This window comes from Heterocephalus glaber, unplaced genomic scaffold (genome assembly GCF_053883595.1).
Source record: "Heterocephalus glaber isolate CG9 unplaced genomic scaffold, H.glaber_assembly_v1.0 deba00001444, whole genome shotgun sequence".
Lineage (NCBI taxonomy): Eukaryota > Metazoa > Chordata > Mammalia > Rodentia > Bathyergidae > Heterocephalus > Heterocephalus glaber.
Window position 1 is genome coordinate 6233661 of NW_028258297.1, and position 7395 is coordinate 6241055.

Sequence of the window (7395 nt, forward strand, 5' to 3'; positions counted from 1 at the left end):
GCTGACTCCCGGAGAGGGCATCTTAGGGACAAACACTCATGAAGGCCACCATGCTGTGCAGTCCCCGTGGGGTTGGTGACTTCTACACAAACTCTTGGGGCTGCCGGGCAGGCTCTGGGCTGCATCCGGGTGGCCACTGGCTTTGTCCCCAGCCTGGTCTAAAGTCTGGAGTGCAAACAGCTTGGGGGAGGAAACCACAGGGACAGGGGACAGGAGAGCTCAGTGAGAAGTGACAAACTCCTATCTCATGATCCTGAGATACAGGACTCAAAAGCAATGGCCCCCACGACAGGGTGAAGGGCTTAGCGCTACTGAAGTGTACCCTTAAAATTGGGTGCAGTGGCTGGACATGGTGGCGCACCTCTGTCATCCCAGCTCTCAGGAGGCTGAGGCAGGAGGATCACCACAAGTGGAGGCCAGCCTGGGCTACATAGTGAGAAGCTGACTCAAAAAAAAAAAAAAAAAAAAAAAAAAAAGGCAGAAATCCCAAACAGAGTTTCTCACATTTCAGGGAAATTAAAGCAATCCCAAAGTGAAATTAAAGCAATCCCCTTTTCGCCTTTTGCAATTCCTCATTCTCATAGCAGTATTATGAACTTCCTCATCTTTCTGTTATGAAATTTCTTCATCTTTTGGGGGCAAGGAAAACCTGTGACTCCAATGCGTAATCGTCTGTTTGACCAGAGAGGAGGTGGGTGCCGTGGTGCGCATCTGTAATCCTGGCTGCTCCAGAGGCTGAGGCAAGAAGATCACAAGTTCTCAGCCAACCTGAGCAACTCAGTGAGAGCCTGTCTCAAGATTTACAAAGAAAGAAGGGGAGGTAGGGGCCGGGGATTTAGCTCAGTGGTTTCACTGCCTGCTGCGCAAGCGCAAGGACCAGAGTTCAATCCCCGGTACCTAAAAAAAAAAAAAAGAAGGGGAGGTGCTGGGGCTCAGTGGGACAACCCTATTGCACCTGAGGCACTAACAGTTTTGAGCCAGGCCTGAGGAACTGCTCACTGGGCCCATTGCTCCTGCTTCACAGGTGCCATCTTTGCCAGGCCAATTCCCTGTGGGCAGTGCCATTTTGACTCTAGCCCTTAACCAACTGTGACTTCCATGTGTGGCAAGCTTGGCTCCTCAGTGAGCTGTCCCCATTCCTGCCTGTGCCTCAGTTTCCCCAGGGCCCGAACCCCCAGCCCTGACCCTCACCATCCCGTCCTCTGTCCCAGGGAAGTCCCAGCTGCCCCACGGAGCTCAAAGAAGCCACATAAACTTAAATATTTCTTCCCTAGGAAATGTTACATCCCAGACTTGCTGGGAAAATAAGGCTTAAAAAAAAAAATTAGCCAATAAAAAAATCCCCTAAATGAGTGGATGTCTGCTTATTGCAAAAGGGTCATGATCTTTCCTAGCGGTCTAGAGACCAGAAGGAAAATTCACCCAAGAAGAGCCTCTTCTGTTCCACTTGAGTTTTTTTTTTTCCTTCATTCCACTTGAGTTTTAAATGTAGCCCAACCCCAGAGCAATTACAGAAGTTTGGGACAAGGGAAAACAGTTCACATGGAAAAAGGAAGGAAAGAAAACTGCTGTGTGTTCTCAGCCCAGCCCTGCCCTGCCCCATCCCAAAGCACAGAATTCCAGGACTGAGAGGGCCGGGAACAGCTGGGCTAGGGCTACATCTTCCCTTCTGAGACAGTCTGTAAGCTATCATTCCATTTCAAATGTGGAAAGAAACATGCAATCAATAATAACCTAAAGAAGGGAGAGGCTGGTCTCAGGTAAAAAGGTCAGACTGATCTGCTCTGTAAAGTCATCCAGCATTCCTGGCTCCTATAACTTCTGTCCTGAGACATTTGATCTGCATCTCCTGGTCCAAAGTAGCTGCTCCAGCTCCAGCCACTGCACCCACACTCAGCCAGCAGACCTGTCCCAAAGATCACTCCTCGTAGCTCATCTGCTAGACCTTCCTTCCCATAGTTTCAAGAGGAGCTGGGAAAAACAGTTGCTAGGTGGGAAGTCAGACACTGAGCTAAAAAGACAGAGGCATGCCAACTGGGCAGAAGTTAGGTGTCTGCCACGGGGGTTTCCTGTCAGAAAACATAGGCCATTGTATGGCATGATTTTCAGGAATGTGCAATGTTAGGACATGAAGAACGTCACATTCTGTTGTCTGGAACTCACTGGCATCTTGAGCATAGTCCCCCTTTGTTGCTGACACCAAAATTGCGTCCCAAGACAAAAATTAGTTTGGAGCCAGACTGTCAGGTTCAACTCTGGGCCGCCTTCCTATTAACTATGTGCTCGCAGCAAGTTTCCTACTTACTTGTGCCTCAGTCTCTTCATCTGTAAAGTGAGGATAATTGCTTGTTCTCGGGGTGACTATTGTGAGAGCTCTGAGGCCCCAGTACAGTCCTGGGCACATGGGAAAGGCTTTTTAAACACTGTCATTTGTTTTTTTGTTTTTTGGGTTTTTTTTGGTACCGGGGGTCGAACTCGGGTCCTTGCGCGTGCACAGCAGGCATCGAAACCACTGAGCTACATCCCCGGCCCTATCATTTGTTTATGATGTTGGGGTTTTTTGGTTGTTTCGTTTTGTTTTTTTGAGACAGAGTCTCGATATGTATTCCAGACTGGCCTTGGGGATCCTCCTACCTCAGCCTCCTGAGTGCTGGGATTACAGGTGAGACCCTTGTTTAATCGCCTCTGTTACCTCATTGATGAGGTGGGTTCCTGCCCGGTGATGGCCGGGCATAGGACACTGGGCACTGGGCAGAAGGGTCCGCAGCAGTTTAGGAGTCCTAAGTACTCCCCGCTGTGCACATCGGACTCCTCAGGCCACACAGGGACACAAGAGTTGGGTGGGTGCCGTGGGAACTGCCAGGGACTGTGGCAGACCAGACAGGCTCTATAGCATTAAGAGGTAGACGTGTTATCCAGGCCTGGTGACACATGCCTATATGCCTATAGTCCCAGAACTCAGGAGGCTGAGGCAGGAGGATCACAAGTTCCAGCCCAGCCTGGGCAACTTAGCAAGAATTTGTCAAAAAAAAAAAAAAAAAAAAAATGAGGGTGGGGATTTAGCTCAGTGTTTCCACCGCCTGCCTCGTAAGCGCAAGATCCGAGTTTGATCCCCAGTACCAAAAAAAAAAAAAGAGGTGGAAGTGTCCCTGGTCCCAGCGAGTGGCTGTGATTGGGCTGTTTGTATAATTCCAGGGGGTGGCACAGAGCTGAAACCCACTAGCCAGGTAGGCAGGGATTGTGCTGGGTCCTGTGGATGAGGGAGGCTGGTGATATGCTGAACACCGCTGGCTGTAGAATTAAGAGGACACAGAAAGGAGCCAGGATGTGGAGGCTTCAAATGTGTCAGCTTTGAGGAAAGATCAAAATGTACGGTGAAAGCTTTGAAAAATTTATTACAGCCAGGCATGGTGGTGCATGCCGGTAACCCCAGCACTCGGGAGGCTGAGGCAGGAGGATTGCTTCGAGTTTGAGGCCAGCCTGGGCTACACAGTGAGTTCAAGGTCAGCCTGGACTACATAGGGAGACCCTGTCTCAAAACAAAACAGTAATGTTGAGACTAAAGTATGCAGGAGGATACGCATAGATTATATGATGCAGGGAACTTGAACGTCGTCTGATTTTGGTATCCAAAGGGGGTCCTAGAATCAAGCCACTTCGATGTACTTCAAGTACTTCTGAGGAAAAGTGAATCTTCTGTGACCCCTCAGAAGATCAGTCTCTGATGGGAGGGGAGGCTAAGGCAGCGCTGGTTTCCGGGACGTCCTCCAGGGTACCAGGGCCTGGGGAAGGAGCGAGTCAGCTCGGCCGGCGACACCCCTCCAGGTCCTGTTGGGAGTTTGCGACCCACACCCACCTGACTAAGGGTCACAGCTCGCCCCACTTTAGAGAGGAGGCTCAGAGAAGCCATCACACTGTCACGATGAGAGCACAGGATCCATCCTCGGGACCCCGCTTTCTCCCAGAGCCCCGGCCCTGTGACTACCGGGTGCCCCACAGAAGGCCCAGATGTGAGGTGGGGATATACAGGCCGCCAGGTGCACGTGATGGTTCTCACCTGCTGGAAGGGGTGGTGGCGCCCCAGACCCTAGACAGAGCGACCAGGCTGTCCCTTTGCCCGGCCACTCGGCCACTATTTCTGGAAGGGCACCCACCGTGGCCCAGCCCTAGTATAGTGGCCTAAATCCCAGAGTATCCTGTAGAGTGGGTTCCGTGAGGGATCACCGGGGAGTTTCTGGCCTCAGTTTCCCGCGTGTGACTGGCGTCTCTGTGGTGGGCGGGGCCACGGGCGCCTTCCGACGGGCGCATGCGCAGGGCGGGCAGTGGTGAGTGCTCTGGTTCTCCCATTGCCGTTGTTTGAGGAATGCATGGATGAACTTCGTTGCAAAATCACACGGTAAACAGGAAAGGCTATGATTCATCTCAGTTTCCAGGTGAGAAAACTAAGGCCTGAAGCCATGTGAAAGGCTGTGCGGGACAGAAGTGGTACAAGTAGACAAGTGGACGCGACTGGGGTTAAGCAAGGAGCTAAAGGGCCACGTCTAGACCCAAACCAAGGCCCGACTCAACTCGAGGGCCAGATCCCTCCTCGGACAGACTGACGGGTTGGGATGGCCCGGCTGTGCAGCCCCAGGCTGTGCCGGAAGTGTCCTGGGGACCCCTCCTCCCCCAGGGGGCAGGTCCCTGAGTGTCCCAGGAAGTCGCGACAGGCAGCACCAGAACAGCCCCCTTCCCCCACCCTGGAGTCGCGGAACCTGGCACTGGCCTAAAATGTGGGCCTCTTTCCAGTTTGCTGCTAAATCCTGCAACTAAGAAACGAGTACTATGTTCTTGGGTGGGGCGGCGGTTACTGGGAGTTGAAGTCAGGGCTTCGTGCTTGCCAGGCAGGAACTGTAACTGCACCACTGAGCTACATCCCTGGCTCCTAGTAAAATGTTCTTAAAAACCAGGTAGCCTGCAGAAGGGTGCCCATCTTGGTTTTAAATTATTGATTGATTGATTGATTTTCTTTTTTTTTTTTTGGAGACAAGGTCTCCCTATGTAGCCCAGGCTGGCCTTGAACTCAAGCCAATCCTCCTGCCTCAGCCTCCCAAGTGCTAGGCACACCATTCCATCTTGATTTTTTTTTTTTTTAGCAGTGGCGAAGTTTCGCATTTATTAAAGGTAGGAAAAAAACAGGCTCTGCTCTGTTTGGGCCAAGTAAAAGCAGGAAAAGAGGAGAGTGACTTTTAATAAAAGGAAGCAGAGTGTTTTTGAGCTGGGAAGAGTGGAAGAAAGGTCCAGAGTGTGCCGCCTTCTGTGTGCCAGCCACGTACTCAGCGATGACCAGTGTGATCCCTCTGAGCCCACGAGCTGGGGACTGTTCTCCTCGTCCGCTCTGGGGATACCGGTTCTGCCTCAGCCACCAGCACCTGAGAAGTAAAGGTTGGGCTGGGAATTTAGCTCAGGGGCACCGCGCCTGCCTGGAAAGCGCAAGGTCCTGAGTTTGATCCTCAGTACAAAAAAAAAAGTTTGATCCCCGGTACCCCCCAAAAAAGAAGTAAAGCCGCGGGTGTGGCACACGCCTGTAACCCCGGCACTCTGGGAGGCTGAGGCAGGAGAATTGCAAGTTCGAGCCCAGCCTGAGCAACTTAGTAAGACCCTGTCTCAAAAAAGGGATGTGTGGCCGGGGATTTAGCTCAGTGGTTTCGCTGCCTGCTGCGCAAGCGCCAGGACCCGAGTTCGATCCCCGGCACCAAAAAAAATGTGGTGGTAGCTAGCTCAGGACAAAGGCCCCAGGTTCAACCCCCGAAAAGAGAAAAAAGTAAAGTGACAATGGGATGGCGAAGGAAGGGCGGCTCCTCCCCTGCCCCGTCTCCCTCCTCTGAGGCCTGCCCTACCTGGAGAAGGTCCCCCTACCCCCCGCCTTATCGGAGCCTCAAGACCCGGCCGCGCTGCGACCTCCGCTCCCTGCCCCTTCCCGGCTGACTTTCCCCTGGCAGCACCAGGTACAGTGACGCAGGCTTAGTCCCGGCCAGGGGGGCCGCGGGGGCGCAACCCGCAGGCGGCGGTGGGTGGGGCATGGGAGGGGCCTGGCTCAGCGCGGCCAGGTGGCCTGCGAATCGTCCACTCGGCGCCCCCTGGCGGCCGCGTATGCACCGGCCAAGGACGCCGCCTGCGCCTACTCTGCCTTTGCTCCCCAAGCCCTCTCCGCGCCAGCGTGGTCCTAGTTTCTTGAGGGTCCCAGTTTCTTGAGTGTCGGCCCCAAGTCAGGGACAATGCATATCCGCTGTGGATCACGGCTGTACGTCCCGGTTTCGACCTCCGCCACACTCGTGGACGGTCCATGGCATTCGTGGAAACATGTACACACGTGTAGACGCTTACACGTGTGTGACTTCTGCCCTCCTTACCCCAGCCTCTGTGCCGCTTGGGTCAACAGAAGGGAGCCCGTCCCAGGAGTTTCTCCAGCCCCCCAAATCCCCAGGTGACTCCTTCCTTTCCCCCAGGTCCCGCAACTCCTGACTCGTGTTACCCTGGGTGTCAGGCGCCTGGGGGCAGAAAATGGGCCAGACTAGCACTGCTGTGAGAATGGGCGATGTCCCAGGGACGGAGTTCTGCATCTGATACAACCAATTTATTTAATTTGTTTTCTTTTTTTCCTTCCTTCTTTCTTGTACTGGAGGCTGAACCCAGGGCCTTCACGCTGAGCTATGTCCCCAGTATTTATAGTTTCTCAACCTTGCCGTCCTCCTGATATACAATAATATAACTCCCAACCTGCTAGATATCAGGTATGCCGAGTTTGTGTTTCCCAAAACCGAAGAATGAATTCTAAGGAACAACAGAGATTAAAAATAGGAAAATTTTATTGAGAGAGATAGCTCCTGAGAGACAAGAGGGGACCTGGAAGTGGGTTGCCAACGATCCCACTTCCCAGAGGAAGTTTTATAGAGCAAAAATCACCAGGTAGGAGGGCCAGGGATTTAGCTCAGTGGTTTCGCTGCCTGCTGCGCAAGCACAAGGACCTGAGTTCAATCCCCGGTACCAAAAAAAAAAAAAAATCACCAGGTGGGTACAACGTGGGTCAAAACTATGATTCAACCAATAAGATTACAAGTACAGCTGCTTAGGTAACATTGATCCAATGGGGAAGCAGCTCACATAACAGGTGTATATGGAAAGAACAAAGACCTTTTAGGAAGGGATGGATCAGGAGGTCCTGGTCACCCACCTGGGCGACTGATGTCTATCTAGGCTTTATTGGGTCAGATGATACCACTCATCCTTTGGGGAGGCATGTAGCATGGTCATTCCATCTTTATCTTGAGGCCTGGACTCCAACAGATGCACCTCCAGCCACAGTTGTGATGTGTGCTCATCCTTTGTACTTACTCCCTCGAAGGCCTAGCCCTG